This window comes from Lottia gigantea, assembly GCF_000327385.1.
Source record: "Lottia gigantea unplaced genomic scaffold LOTGIsca_21, whole genome shotgun sequence".
In the NCBI taxonomy this organism is placed as follows: domain Eukaryota; kingdom Metazoa; phylum Mollusca; class Gastropoda; family Lottiidae; genus Lottia; species Lottia gigantea.
Window position 1 is genome coordinate 176,303 of NW_008708458.1, and position 17,260 is coordinate 193,562.

Here is a 17,260-nt window from a genome sequence, read left to right on the forward strand (position 1 = left end):
GGTCTTACTTGCGATATCATATAAACCATGTCATTTCAGTGTAGAACAATTCCTTAATGTGTAAACCTTATTTTATTTCTCTCATTTTAGTTGATATGCAACATTCTCAGTTTGACCAGAGTCACAATACAGGTTTAGAAAATTTACAACAATTATCAGAAAACATTTCAAATTATGGGGACATAACTTCCAATCTATCATCATCTACTACAGCGCAGCAACAACAACAAATCTTATCTCGTAAGTAGTATATTCATTTTACCAAATAGTCTGGTTTCATCTAAATCTAGGTTTCAGTCTCAGCCTATTGTCTTATAGCTTGTAACTGACAATTCTGGCATCTATCAATTTTCAAGTAGTAACCATGTTTCTGAAAACAGGCACCTGTATTCTAAATTTGTGTGATGGCAAGAATCATTTTAAAGACAGTGTCAAACAAAATGTAGGACCTCATGCCAGACTTTTCCCATGACAAAGATGTATATATGATCTAAGTATTTTTTTGAAGAAGTAAATTTGTGATGATTATCTTCAAAAATTATTAAGAACTAAAATTAGTACGGTATTATGTCTCCATACAAAACTCTCAACTAAGATATAGATGAAACAAGACGTCATATTGACCTCTTGCAAATATTTTCAAGTAAAATAAGTCAGACATCATTGATATACTAAAAGGAATTTTTAGAAATCTAGGTTTTTTTGGACAGCATCCTGCCCTCAAAAAGATGTGTTGGCTGGGATACATACTACTGTACTTTATAATAGAAAAGATTAATTTCCTTATGTGTTTAGTTGCATTTCTGATGTATGTATTTGCATTGAAAATATTTGCATGAGGTTACTTTATTGATTGTTTTGCACAATTTTGTAATTCAAAACCATAAAGCTGCTGTTCAGTTTCACATAATTCAAATTACAGCTAAAGAAATATTAGTCAATGCTGTCAGACTCCTGCAGAAAAATGATATTGATAGAAAGTAATATTTTCAATATGTGTTGAAATTCTAACATAATTCTTTGTTTTTCCTATTGGTTATGTCTGCATTAATGAAAAACATTAGATCAAGGCTGGTATACAAAGACTGGCTTCTTCAGTAATAAATTTGGCTGACAAGAACCCCTAAATTCAGACGTTGTCCCTGAAACATTTTGCCTTCCATTTACATGTTGTATTTTTTTTTTATCAACTACATAATCCACTTTGATGTACATTCTACATGAAAAGTGTGGCCCAATATCCTCTTGTTGGCATTGATAACAGATATTAATGATGATAATCTTCACAAACACCACTTTTTACACTTCTTTTATAATACTGAAATTAACTAGTTAATATGAAATATGCAGAGATTTATAGATAATATTTTGTTCAAGAATTCTTGTAGTAGGACCATTATTTAAAAGAAATCCAAAGATTTGTCTTCTTGAGATGTTTAGAGTTAATGTATTACTGTATGGATTGTATATCTGGTATCAACTAGACATTTATTCATTGATTAATCAAGGAAGGGTTGAATGACCTGTTTATTCGAAGTTGTATTTTGGGTGAAATTTTGAAATGTGTCTAATATACGCTTTTGAGGTGCTAAAATCTAATTGTATGTATACATATGGGATCAGAAAATAAAAATCTTTGAAGCAGATCTAGATATGACCCTGCACCGAGTGCACACGTATGTGAAAACTGCACATCGGATCCAAGACATGTTGGGTCGGGTTTAAATGATGAGGTTTTTTGCAATCTAATCAAAATGCAAATCTGAATGTTTCTACTCCTGCTGGACATGGTAAACCTGGATCTGCATTTTGATTAGATATGGTTTTTTGTGTATTAAGTTGATATTTGATGTTTTGTCATTTACTGCTCTTTTAACAATTTAGGTAACAAGTAAAATTGTGTTGTCAAAGGATTAATTATGTAACTGGAGAACAAATTTTTCATTGACAGCTAATTATTGTGTCGTTCCAGTTACTTGATAAATATGAAAAACGTGATGGTATTTGTTGCCAATTTCACAGTTTGATTCTGTATAGTAACGTCATTTATAGTCATGTGATAAAATCTATACACTAAAAAATTATAAGAGTTTTAAAGTGCCAGAATCAAAAATTTCCTCTTATTTTAATGTCTTTCTAAAATAGTCTAAATCTCATCTCAATAGTTGAAACGAGTTATGAAAATAAATAACTGAAATTGAAATATATCATCTATTTCAGTGTTTCAAGGGAAAAGACGTAAAAATTCCACATACAAATCCCTGTCATTGGATGATAAAATCAAACTTATAAGAGCAGCAGAGTCCAATGAGAATTTATCTCAAATGAAACTGTCCAAAATGTTTGGAATTAGTCAGAAATCTGTGTGTAATATTCTTCGTGTGCGTGAAAAATATAGAGCAGAATGGGAATCACTCTTATCAATGGAAGAATTGGAGTCAGTTGTTACCATAGAAATCGATTAATTTATTTATGAATTGGGAGAGGAATTTTGTTGTGATATGAGTTGAATTGAGATAATAGCCCATTTATTGTTTTCAAATTTGTGTCTAGTACAAGATTTTTTTGAGGCATATTTCATTTTATCAGTTGCTATTAAAAATCTGTATGTATATTTTATATTATTAATAATCTATAAAAGATACTGTTAAAAACAATTGTTCTTTAGAAGCCACCATCTCTTATTCTAAAGATTTGCACCCTTTAACTGTAATTACTTGCTTTGAGACAGGAGCTGTGGTGGTTCAATGAGTTAGGCACTTGCTTGTTATCTTGAAGCAAGGGTTCAATCCCAGTATAGGGTTTAGATAATACCCTCTTAGTGATGGGCTGACATGTGAAAAAATGTCTAGCGATTTGGATGGGACAATAAACTGAGGCTCTGTGTACCACAATCTGTGCACATTGAGGATCTGTCAATAGATGGCAATTGTATAAGAGCAGGCTAATGTAGCTGTTCCAGCAAATTGTTCTTCATTGCACACTGCATTACATTGCCCGTTTTTATAAGCCCAATTAGGTGTAAAAACTTAAAAACGTAAAACTCGATTTATTTTATTTCAAATCCAAATGTTATTTGAGGCTTTAAATTTATTTGCTGAATTAATGTACAGATATCAAAGGTGACTGATTATCACAATAAAACTAGATGGCAGAGTTTTTCACTTGTACAAAGTACATTTTGTGTTTTAGTGAATTGAAAATAAATTTTCAGTATATGAGTATAACTTTCTTAAAATACAGATTAGTTCACTATTTATTGTAACATCCAAGTTTCGTCTGAATAAATTTGTATAAGAAGTAAACAGCAACTAAGAACATCCGGTTTCATCTCATGCATTTTGAATGTGCTTACAGATAATTGGCCCACATATTATCTTGCACTCAACAACTTCCAGGTCAAAATTAAGTAAAATTTTGATATTTTCATTTCAGTTTTGATAAGTAAAAGACCAGTTCTTTCCTTAGAAGATAAAATTAAGATCATAAAAGAATCAGAATCAGCCAATTTAACCCAGCGAGAACTAGCTAATAAATTTGGAATAAGCCAACAGTGTGTTAGTAGTATTTTGAAAAAGAAAAGTGAATATCTGGAGAAATATTCATCAGATTAGTCAGTGGGAAACTGGAGATCAGAAACTTGGCTAGCTTTTGATTATCATTTTTAAAAGATGTAACAAGCGATTGTTGGACATAATGGAAGTTGAGTCACACATCTAAGCCATCCATCATTCCTGATGATGGTCATAATTCCAAAACACACACATAATGACTTTATAAGTAGAAATCTTGTCAACCAATTTAGTCAGTGAATCTTTCATTTCAGTTTTGATAAGTAAAAGACCTGCTCTTTCCTTGGAAGATAAAATTAAGATCATAAAGGTTTCAGAATCAACCAATTTAAGCCAACGAAAACTAGCTAATAAATTTGGAATTAGTCAACAGTGTGTTTGTAATATTTTGAAAAAGAAAAGTGAATATCTGGAGAAACATTCATGAGGAGACAGTCGAACCTCTAATTTTCAGTAACTTTTTGGATGGATTATGATTTTTGTTTCTGAAATTTTTTTATGTAGGTTTTGATGTGATACAAGCCATTAAAGGGACAGGTTTGCCATTTTCGGGATTTGATTTAGATTTTTAAATGTAAATGGTCTGCGGAAGTACTGAAAATCTTATAATTCCTTCAAAAATACCTCAAACTAGGAATTTCTATTTCTATATGTCTTTTCCATATATGACAGAGTCTCAAGAATAGACGAGTCGCCATTTTAATTTTCAAACGCATAATTCTTCACACACATGGATAAGAAGGCTCAAATTTCAACAGTGAGCTGCGAATACTTTCACTGATGAGCTTAGCTAAGGCAAAGGTCAAACGAATGGCAAACCTGCCCCTTTGATATCCTGTACCTTTTTCTGCATTGATTACAATTATAATATATTTAGTTGTTATGTTATATTGTGTAATGGTTAAAGGATGGTATGGATTTAAGTTTGGGACTTGTGTTGTTTTTTAGTGTTAAATTATAGGTTTTTTTAATAATTGGTACTTATTTGAGGTTATATTTATTGATTTATATCAGCCCAAAAATGTTGTCTTCAATTAAAGATCTGTTTGTGCTCATCCTTCCATCTTATATCGTGGTTAAATCATAACAATACTTACTGTGCAACCACATTGATATTCTGGTCCATATTTTGTCAATCATTTTCATATGAAATGAAATATCAACTCCGAAATATTACTGAGAGTCTTAGACCGTCTATGGTCCTTGGTTAACAAAGGCAATTACAACAAATGCCTTACTTTTAAAACAACAAACAAACTTTAGTACCGTAGGTCTTTCTTTGGTCTCTAAGACAAATGGTAGACAATGGCAAAGTTATTTATGTGGAAATAATTTGTTTACTTTGCTGAAACATCCTAGAGCACGATAATAGAAATTAAAGTGATTGTAAAGAGGTTTTCTAACAAATTTATGTGTATCTGAGATACTGATAGCATCAATATGCACCATTTAATTCTACTAAAACCATGTGTTTGATAAGGTCACTAATTGCGAAGGGCCTTATGTGATAAAGCATATTTTCAAATTAGTGATGTGATCAAACACTTAGTGGAATTGCAGGAACCACAGATGTCTGATTGAAAATTGGCATGATGCAAATTAATGCTATAATGTCCCCGATAGATATAAGAAATTTAGAAAACCTCTTTACAATCCTTTGAAGTCACTATCTATACCAGCAGTTCTGATGATGGTTATATTTTCAAAACACATAATGACTTTATAAGGTGAATTCTTGTCAACCAATTAAGTCAGTGAATTTTAATATTTTCATTTCAGTATTTCGAATAAGTAAAAGACCTGCTTTAGCCTTAGAAGATAAAATTGAGATTATTAAAGAATCAGAAACTGCTAATGTGACTCAAAGAGAAGTAGCAATTAAATTTGGAATAACCCAACAGTGTGTCAGTAAAATATTAAAAAAGAAAAACAAATATATGGAAAAATATATGGAATAAATTTAATTATGATATTCAAGTTTTGATAACAAATCATAATTTCTTTTAGTTTGATTTATTGAATTCTCATAGTGGCGTGCTTTGGTTGTGTGGCGAATGGTTTGAAATTGGTGTTATAGGCTATACAAGAACGGCACTCAGTGTTTTTTGCCTACATTGGTCAGTTATATAAAGTGTATATATACACATGTAGTCATCAGGCTGATTAATCAGTAGTCCATATTAATCAAAGCATCTTCCCTTCAGTTACCTAATAACTTGTTAAGTTGAAAAGAACAAAATGTCACAAGTGCTCTGAAACGTTTGCTTTATTGAATGCAATGAGGGATGAGAGATTCCTAACGAATTTCATATAGAAGTATTGCTGTGTGGTTGACTATCTATCTGTAACAATGCTGGGTTGACTATCTATCTTTAACATTGCTTTTAAAGATGAAGTCTGTTGTAAAGAATTGGAATAAGTTTTTAAACAAAAAATATGTTATTGTTAATGTGAAGTTTGAAAATTGAAAGTTTTTGTGTAGTTTGATTTAGTTAGTTATCATTATTGGAAATACAGTTTTTTGATGCAAATTGATATTTTTGTGTTTTTTTTTCTATCAATGAAAATACCCAAATAATTTCTGAGAAAAAAAACCCAATGCCTTCAAAGCGTGACTCACTGGTGTGAAAACGAACCTTGTCAACATGTGCCATAGATTTTATTTAGATTGTGTATACACATTATTTAATATAGTTTAGCTTATACACATCATAGTGAAAATAAAAAAACATACAAAAAAAAGGATTTGATTATAGATTGGTTTATCAAGACTTACCTGGCGCTCGATCAGAGAGTTCTGAACAGGTTCTGTCTGTTTTAATTCTTGTCTCAAACAAACGATCAGTCTACACCTACTATTTCTTCTGAAAAATTGAGACACATTCTGAAACTTGTTGTATGGAAAGACTGGTTGACTCATCAATCCCAAAAGTGCCGAACTCTCAAAAATATTATTCAGTTGGGAAGTTGAGATATTTTTTTTAAACCCTCTGACTTACACTTGATTCATTTTCTCTTACAGTGTTCACTTCAAAACGTCGAACTTTGACACTGGAAGAGAAAATACAAGTTATTACTGAGTCAGAGAATCAATTGAAACCTTCCCAATCAAAACTTGCTGAGAAATTTGGTATCAGTCAGATGACAGTTTGTAATATTTTAAAAATGAAAGAGAAACTTCGTTTTGAGTGGAGAAATTCTCATAGATAATCTTCAAAATGTGTATGTATTAATTTTGAAATAACAATTAATTATCTGTAGTCAATCAGTTTTTAATAGACATTCTGTTAATAACTGTTTCTTCATGACTGAGAGAGCAAGAAATAAATTTTACTCTATTTAACATAAAAATGATTAATATTATATATATATATATATATATATACTACCTCTTAAAATGACCAGAAAATGGAAATTTTTAACTTAGCAAAAAGGAGTCTTTGTTCTTCAATGGACTTACCTGGTGTCAAAACTACAAAAAAATCTCAATAATCCATAAAAAGTAATTTTGAAATATGCTTATAGGTATTCTCTTATATAGAGATTCTATTCTTTAGTTATGGCATCTGGTAAGTCCAACTGATGAATATATACACTTGTTGACCAAGTTTGAGATTTGAATTTTGTGTTTATTCTTAGATGTAGTATCCTTATATGTTTTAAAGTTCTGATGAAGGCAGTTAATCGTCAGTCAGATTCTTTGCTGTCTAATAATGACTTAATAATTACCAAGTTTAAATGGCAATGGTCAAACAACAGCCAAAAAAGTTACACATAGACAACATGAAAGCATGAAAAATGCAACTTTAAAGTTTGAAGACATCAGGTCTTCAAAATATTCCTTACAATCTAGGCCTACTTATATCATGACACTTTTTGATATTCTCCATAAGGTATAAAGTAATTTTAACCTCTTGTCTATTGCAGTGTTCACTCCAAAAAAGAAAACTTTGTCCCTTGCAGAAAAGATTCAAATTATAAATGAATTCAATGTTGAACAAAAACCAACTTATGGTGTGTTAAGTGATAAATATGGAATCAGTAAAATGACCGTGTGTAATATTTTGAAATCAAAGGAGAAATATTTAGCAGAGTGGAGAAACCAAAATACATAGTGCAATAGTGCATTGATAGATATCAGAAATATATTTGATTGAAAGTGGATATGCATTATTGCTGTATGTGTGTTGATAATTTTTTCCTATGACATAAGCAGTGATGTCTGTGTGTATTTGTTGAAGCACTACAGCAATATCTGCTTCAATTTAATGACTGAAGGTAGCTTGCACTTAAACATATAGAGTACTCGTCATTTAAAATGTACTCTAATAAATCTGAATGTAACTAAGGAGTTAAAGGTTATCTCTCTGTTTGGAAGAAAATATAATGTGAACTTGTGAAAACTGCTTCTTTAACTTTGCTTATTGATGTGATTGGATGTCCCCCTTTAATTTATTCAGTTTTATATTGATTTATAAAAAGGGAATAATACTAAAAATGTTAGGGTATGTAAAAACTGTCACAATAAAAGATATTTCCCTAAATCTTTTTGCTTCATGTTGTTCTTTTTTATAATTACTCACTTTATTATTGATATACATGTACTTCCTTATTTGTAAAGTTATTTGCTGTGGTTGGATTTCGGATTTTGTTTTGAACTTTGGATCTTTAGTATTTATTTATTCTCAGTAATGTTGACTTTATGAATAATATGAGTTATGACTGTCTGTTTAATATTTTTGAGGTTTCCCTGAAATATTATATTGTTGGTAAATTTTGAAAGCAAAGTGAACTCCAACCAAATAAATAATTTCAAACACTTTTGTGAGTTTAAAACTAGTTATTTTACTGTACGAGTAGTCTTTATTGAGGTTTATAATACATTATGATTAAACTGTTATTGAAACAATTGAGAACCTGAAAGAATCTTCTTTAAAATTAAGCATTTTTCTCATTGCAGTTTTCAATTCAACCAGAAGACATAATTTCTTATCATTAGAAGATAAAGTGAAATTAATCCATGAATTTGAAAGTGAACCTAAACCATTATATCAAATGGTTTGTAAGAAATATAACATCAGTCAAAAAACATGTTATAATATTGTCAAAATGAAAGAGAAATATTTACGTGAATGGAATGATAAGCAAAATAATGATAGAGATACATTTGGTGTACTTAGGAAGTTGTGTATGTGAAATGATAATGGTGTACTTTAATAGACCTTATTCGCGTCTTGTTTTTGAGACACTGAATGCAAGGTTCATAACACAAATTACGTCATCCATTAAAAGTTACTGTAGGTATCTTCTCTAGGTTCTACTTCGTAACTCCTTCCACATGATGTCAGAGACATTGTACCTAATATATGTGACGTCACTAAACACCCTATCAACAGCAAGAAAATGGGATTAAAAATGCCCTTTCTCAATATGTGAGATGTGAAATGTGTGAAGTTAAATTACAACATTGAAATGTAATAACATTTACCTTTTTAATGTTGACAGTTACATAAATTGTGGTGACATCATTTCTGAACAGGAGGAAACTGCAATGAGATATATATTAGATATGACTGATATCATTAATGTATATATATAGTGTATCAGCTATAATCTTTATATGATGTTGATTATTGTCAATACAAGAACATTGATACTTCATTTACTATAGTTATATTTCAACAAATTGATTTAAATGCAGTTGTTTCAGTTTGTATTATTTCTGTAGGTTACTACAGTTCCAGTCCCTCATTTTACTTTATTCCAATCAGTCACAAACAATGTTAAAAATGGGCTGAACTATCGAACAAAGCATGGTATTTGTTGAATAATGATTTCCGAAGATTATTGAAGGCAATGGGACACACAAGAATCTATTTCTACATTTAACACTGTCTGGGATTTGTCAGTTGTATGTGTGAAGCTACTGTCTACAAAATATTTGTATCAAAAATTTTGTTTTTCTTTCAAATTAAACTCAATCTTTAGCATTCATCAAAAGAAGCGGCTGTAACATTTTGGGGGGTTGATTTTAGTCTTGAATATATGTAAGCAGTCTGCAGAAGTATTAGAAATGTATGAAAAACGCATAATTCCTTCAAAAATATCTCAGTCTAGGAATTTCTTTTCCTATTTCTATAGATGCTTCTAAATATGGCAGTATCTTTTTTTAATTCTGGACACACATGAATTTGAGAGCTTAAATTTTGATGGTGAGCTGTGAACACTTTTGCTGATTGGCTTAGCTAGGAAAAATCCTGTATCTTAGACTAAAGTATGATTGGTCATCAAAATGGCGCACCTGTCCTTTTAAAGACTAAAGTCTTGCAAATTCCTTTCAAAATTTTGTTTTCTCGTTGCAGTCTTTCAAAATGTGAGAAGAAAAAAAAAAGATAATTGTTTATGTTTGGAAGATAAAGTGAAATTAATATGGGAATCTCAAACTGTACCTAAACCATCGTTTTCTGTTCTTAGTGACAAATATAACATTAGTCATAAAACATATTATAATATTATTAAGATGAAGGATAAATATCTCAATGATTGGAACTGTTTCATTAATAAACAATAAAGAAATGTATATGTTGAGAAGTTTGTATACACTAGTCTATAACTGTGTTTCCACTGAGGGACAAAGTCGGCCTCAAGTCAGCTTACAGTTCTCAGTGGAAACGAGAATGTGACCTGTACATATCTCTGCACTAGGTTCCACTTTGTAATGAGTTTGTAAACTTCTTCCACATGATGATGCTATTTATGCTATGTGGTATTAGCCCTGTTGCCAGAAGGGAATTGGTGCCAAAGTTTGACAGGCTTTACCCATCACTGTGAACAGCCGAAGGTGGGGAACTACAAGTTCTTCTGTGGATGACATCACCTCACAATATATAAATGAAAATTTTGCTGAGATAAAATCCACATTTGAGGAATTAAAGAAATCTGAATTGTTAATAAATTTCATTTAAAATTGATCTCATTGATTGACCTATTAGATGAAATAAATGCCAAAATCATTCTTAATGAAGTTTTGTGAATACTTCCCATATTTTGATAATTTAACAAATCTGAAGTTTGTTATTAGATCTTGATGCATCATTTATCTTTCAATGATAGACTTTTTGTTTTCTTCTCATTGCAGTTTTAACTAACAGAAGAAAAAAAAATGTTTTATCATTAGAAGATAAAGTTAAACTAATATGTGATTCACAGAGTCAACCTAAACCATCTTTTTCTGTTCTTTGTGAAAAATATGACATTAGCCATAAGACTTATTATAATATTTTAAATATGAAAGAAAGATATTTAAATGAATGGAGAAATTTTCTTAGCAAACAAAATGCTGCTTAGTATGAATTGTGCCTTTGTTTTTCTTACGATTTTTGTTCCAGTGTGTCAAATACGATTACTTACATCCAAAACAGTATATTTTGTTCCTCAGATAGAACAAATGATATATGTCAATAAAGTAAAGTACAGTGTTAATTCTTTGGAAACCTCTAGTAATGTACAACAGGAACTTGATTCTGGTTTAAAAAAACAACACCTTTCAATACATAGTTATAACTAGACTATTATTTCTTTTTGGACCAAAATCATGTGCCTGAAAAATAAATGAATAAACATGGCAATGATTTTACTGATAATGTAAAATGAAGTTGGGTCTTGTTTTGTATGGAACATAGGTGATACTTTTGATTAATTTTGTACAGAAGCTGAAGGCTGGTTTTGAATTGTTACTCTCTCAAATTTTAGTTTGTATTTAGATGGATGAGGGAACATATATGAATGGTCAAGGTATCACAATATAAGGTATTATACCTTGACTGCAATGGCCACTATTTTATTTTCTGGAAATGCAGCGATTTGATTGGATTGTATGCCAGTGAATACAGCCAATAATATAAACTGTAAACATTTTGACTTTTTGTAGAGAGCTCTGATTGGGTACAATCCAATCAAATGGCTTCATGAAGGCTATTGCAGTAAAGGCATAAGACAAAGTTTGTTAGAACCTGACATTGTGAAGATGGCCTGATACCTTTCTGTAATTATTTGCATGACTTTTCAGTTTATTTTCTATTTCCCTGTTACTTGTGAGTTCTATTTCTATTATATATATTGTACATGAATTCCATTAGGTTTAAAGAATTTATTTCATGATTTTGGTTAATTAAGTCACATCTTGTTATTTTTTGAAAATAATACTGTAAAGATAATGATATTGCAATAGTTTGTTTGTTTGTATTGTCCCAAAGAGGCCATAAGACTTTTAAAGGCTTAAAAACTGTGTGACTGTGGACTTTTGGTGAATCAGTCATATCATGACCTCAGATGATGTCATGCCAGTCAAAGTCTGAATTGTTGCGTCCTCTGTCTTAAATTAAATAAGAGGGAGCCACGGTGGCTCTGTGAGTTAGATGCTTATTAGCTAAACTCAAGGCCTAGGTTTCAATCCCGGCATGGCTCGAGATAATTCCCCTTTGTCAGTGATGCAGGTAAAGATTCTAGTCATAAGACAATGAACCGAGGCCCCATGTGCAACAGGCTATGCACGTTAAAGATCCCTCTACAGTTGAAAGAAAAAAAGAGCAGGTTAATGCCGCTGTCCTGGCAAAATTTCCCTCATTGCACCCTGCATGATGTTGCCTGTCTTCATTAGCACACATGGTGCATAAAATAGGAGGTAAAACTCATTTCATTTCATAATTATATTAGATTTATTGAATCATTTAGATTTATCGCAAGGATGTTTCTGCTGTAAAATATTTATATAATGAGGTAGCCCTTGTAGCCACTCTTAGAGCAGATCAATAATAGAAATAACCTAGTTGTTTGATGTACCAGCAAAACTTGTCATACCTATTACTTAAATTTTACCATTGAAATTCCATGGTAGGAAGCCTCTTTTCTTCACTGATGCAAAAAACACCTACATCTTCTTGTGTCAAACTACATCCTCATTCTTGGTAGATATATTTGCTAGTACAAGATCCAAAAAAATCAATATCCAGGATATGATGCCCAATATGATACTACCTCCTGGAATGGATATAAAACTAAAAATCTCAAACTTAGCCAACAAGTGTATAATTCATCAGTTTAACTTACCAACCAGGTGCCATGACTAAAGAATAGAATCTTCATGTAAGACGATAAGTCCATTAAACGAAGTTCACTAACACTAAGCGTGTTTCAAAGTTACTTAGTTTTACTTAATTTTATGGATTTAATTGATTATGGAGGGATTCTGTCATATAGTTATGACACCAGGTAAGTCCAATGATGACCATTGACTCATTTTGGTTAATTTTTAAAATTTCAATTTTTAGGTCATTCTAAGAGGTAGTTTAAAATCTTTTCAATCTGGATTTTTTCTCGTTGCAGTGTTCAACCCTTCCTGTAAGAGACGTCCACACATCTCCTTGTCATTAGAGAATAAAGTTAAAGTTATTTTGGAATCACAAAGTGAATCAAAACCCTCCTATACTGTACTCAGTGAAAAATTTGGTGTTAGTAAAATGACAGTGTGTAATATACTCAAAATGAAAAATAGATACTTAGCAGAATGGAACTTGCTACAAGATAAGACTATGTGAAAATTTCATGATATCGATAGTGAATGCAATTTACTTTGGAAGTATTAAGGATTCTGGTTTGTAATATGCATGGAAATCAGTTGAATCAGTATTTTGAAAATTTGTTGTTATGAATATAGAACATTTAAAGGGATTGTAAAGAAGTTTTCTAAATGTGTATAGGTCATAGCATCAATTTGCACCATTCCAATTTTCAGTCAGACATCTGTGGTTCCTGCAATTCCACTAAAACTAAATGATTGATGACATCTCTAATCTCAAAATGTGCTTTATAATATAAAATCCTTTGCCATTAATGTCATCAAATTAGCAGTGGAATATTGCAGTTTCAAATGAAACTAAATTAAGAATTCTGATGGCATAATTCATCAAGAATCAGAGAAGTAAAACACATCAGAAAATAACAAATTTTGAGTTTAATCTATACATGCATGCATATAAAATTACAAAATAACATAATTATTGCAATGGGATCAGGTTTAAAAATGATACTAGATTTTCTTGTAATTCAAGACTATTTTGATAAAAAAATGTATTCAATTCATTTGTTAAATTCTGTAAACTTTATAAGTAGAAAAAAAAATTATAATCAGTCATAAATATAAACTTATTTCATTCAATTCATTCAAAATATAAATATTTTGCAATCTGTGGTATACATTTTTTAATTATCAACCTACATTTTTATAATCTCTGTGTGTTTATTTACTCAGCTAACAATAAAACCGTAACAAAAAACATCTGTTGAATAACTATGGGAATAACCCATACTGTTTAAGGTACCATATACGGCAGATTTTAAATATTTGTCATATGCAATATGGGTAATAGGGAAGGAATACAAACAAATCTTTTCACCTCTGTTCACACTATATAATAACCTGAATTTTCTCTTCTTTCGTTGCAGTGTTCAACACAACTCGAAGACAACACAAAATTTTAAATTTAGAAGAGAAAGTTCAAGTTATTTGTGAATCAGAAAGTGAAATGAAACCATCTCAAACTAAACTTGCTGAGAAATTTGGTATCAGTCAGATGACAGTTTGTAATATTTTAAAAATGAAAGAAAAACTTCTATACGAGTGGAGAAACTCCTATAAATGATTCATAAAGGTATAAATAACAACTTTTTCTGAATAAAAAATAACAAAGCTTAACAAGATGCTTCATTATCAATAACGACATACTGTAAAAAAAAAAATTGCATACAATTTTAATAACCTGTTGAAATTACATTTTTTCTGATATTTTTCTTGGCCTTAACAATCTGACAGGATGTAAAACTCCATTCATTTCATTTCATTTACAATCTGGCAGGATGTAAAACTCCATTCATTTGATTTCATTTACAATTAAGATAGCTGAAATAATTCAATTATATTTCACCTTAAAATAATTTAATTGTAATCAGCTGAACTATAACTGATGTAATAATTAGTGCAAAATTTAAAAAAAAACAGAATAAAAAAAAATTGAATATGTAATTCCATCAGATTGTGACAAATGATTGTTACTTTGGCTTGAATTTTTCTCTGCTTTTAGAGATATATGTTAAAGATATTGCACAATTTAGGTAAAATTGTTAGTTTAAATAATGATGACCTAGTAACAAGTATTCAGTGAGTGTATACCAAGGAAACAAGTAACAGATGCAACACATTTGTGACCTGGCATAGGATAATGAGTCCAGTAAAATTTAGAACCTAAGTCACTTTTTCATCCAGTCAGCATTGGCCAAATTTTCTATTAAGTGAAAATTAATTTAATTCAGAATTTCTCGTGTGGAATATGACTGACAACTATCGTTAGGTTCAAAGTAAGGTTGTTCCTATTAAAGTAAAAATGTTCATGATTCTTATTGATTTAACTAAAATAATGCACCAATAATTGCTCTATGATAGTTCATCTCCGCAGAAGAGATAATTCTCTATTTGTAATAACTTAGTTTTGAAATTTATGTCATTTGGACCTCTTTGCAAAGTCACATTTATGATTTGACTATAAAAATAACAAAAATGTAATTTTATGTTGGCTAGGGTTTTTTTGGTTGAGTCATATAACTAACATAATAAATACTGATATTCAACATCATTAGGATATTAACATCATGTTCACAATCTCTCCAGCAAACTTGATATTTTATCATAAAATTATCAGCCTTTTTTGGTATTTAATTATTGTTTTTCTTTACCATTTCAGTGACGTTAAGAAAGAGAACTGAACTGTCTCTAGAAGATAAAGTCAAGTTAATCAACTTTGCTGAAACTAATCCAAATCTTTCACAGAGAGTTTTAAGTTCAAAATTTGATATATCTCAAGCCAGTGTTTGCCAACTTTTAAAAAGAAAATATGTGTTTTTAGAGAGATATAGACAACTGCAGGGAGATATAGAAAGGAGTTGAGATAATACTTAAATAATAATTTGGTATCATGTTTTTGTATTTTCTAGTCAAACCATTTGTGACCAGCACATCGTATCAGGTATTAAGTTGCACGGCCCAGTAATAAGCTGGCAGTGAAGTTTTAAAGGGGATTCAAATCTGGATATTAAATTGACTATATCTTCTGAACGGAGAAAGCTATTGAGATGGAATTGGTATCAAAACGTAGCCGATGATGCCAGGAATCCAAATATACTAATAGCTCTACATACACCAAATGCTACTTAATACCTGGTTTGATGTGCAGGGTCACATTTAATAAGACTGTCACAATAGGTTTTTATAAGAGACAAATTTCGTCACCCAAGATACTTATTTCAAATTTGGATTACTGTAATCCTTAATTTTTTTAGAAGAAGGCCCCAAGACTAGTTTATGTATTTTAAATATTTTGATCAATATTATGAAGAATAAAACTTCTATTTATACCTTAGATGTTCATTTTTTGAAATTCTCCACACATTAATAAAATTGTGAAAAAACTGTCAGATAATATGAAAATGAGAGCCCTATATAGATCATCATAAGAACTGATTAGTAGCAATTTTCTATATCGGTGTTTTGTTTTTGGTAATTTTTTTTCGCTAATTATTGCAAGTCAATAAATTGGGATAATAAAATGATGATAATGATCCTAGATGAATAAGACTAGTACTTAACGAGTAAATAAAAACATTGCAAAATAAACAGACTAGGATGGTGTAAAAGAATCAGTACATTCAGGTATGATTTAGAATTAAACATAAACAGTCAAATTATTTCTAGGTATTGGAAGCATCAATGAGCACAATATAAATGTGGCTTTGATATTTTCAATTACTATTTATTCTACCTCAAAATTATATGGACTGTTAACATTTGAAACATACCCAGATATACATTAATATCTTTGCTTGACTATACAGAGTAGTAAATATATTTAAACCCAACCAGGGTTGACATAATCTCTAACAGTCTTAAAGTTATTTAAAGGTAGAATATATAGTAATTGAAACCAAATTATTCAGACTTCTGTTGTATACTACTTACACAACTTAAAAAAATAGAGTGCACTGCTCTTTTTTATGATTTAAAATGTCCCTGGATGTTTATTAATATCTTTTCTTGACTATACTAAGTAATGAGACAATGTGTAGACTACTGTAGACGTATGATAGATGGTACACCAGTAAAAACAGGTACTGAAACTAGAACCAAAGATTATGATTGACATTAATGGATTTAGTCATCAAACAAGCTATTAAAGCTCAGTATCATATTTCATATTAACTGATGAAGAACATATTTTGACAACTTTGTCACTTAAACCTTGTATATTCTATAGGAGTAAAAAAGCTCAACTTTGCTTCTCAAAAAATCTTACCATAAAAGTGTGACAATTTACATGGCAACCTTCATCTTAAAAAAAGCCTTAAAAATGAGTATTCCTAATCAACTAGAGATTACCGGTATAGTTTTCAATTTCAACCCGAACAAACCGGTATTTAACAATGGTATTTGTATAAATCCAAGAAAATTTAGACAAAGGTAGTTTTGTCCGTAGAGTAAATGGTGATTCATTCTCTACAAGATAGGCCTATATTATGTACAATACCTTACACAAATGAAAACACCTGTTTGTGGTTTGTAACAACCTTAGTGCGATGTGCTT

The 17,260-nt window shown here is 30.4% G+C and overlaps 1 protein-coding gene across 1 annotated transcript in view; it reads right to left on the reverse strand.

Annotated features, from left to right (window-relative positions):
• Positions 1-17,260, reverse strand: part of LOTGIDRAFT_115282 (hypothetical protein) — a gene marked incomplete at both ends in the record, with an annotated part of 28,402 nt that overhangs the window by 10,223 nt on the left and 919 nt on the right. The gene's annotated exons all lie outside the window — the stretch shown is intronic.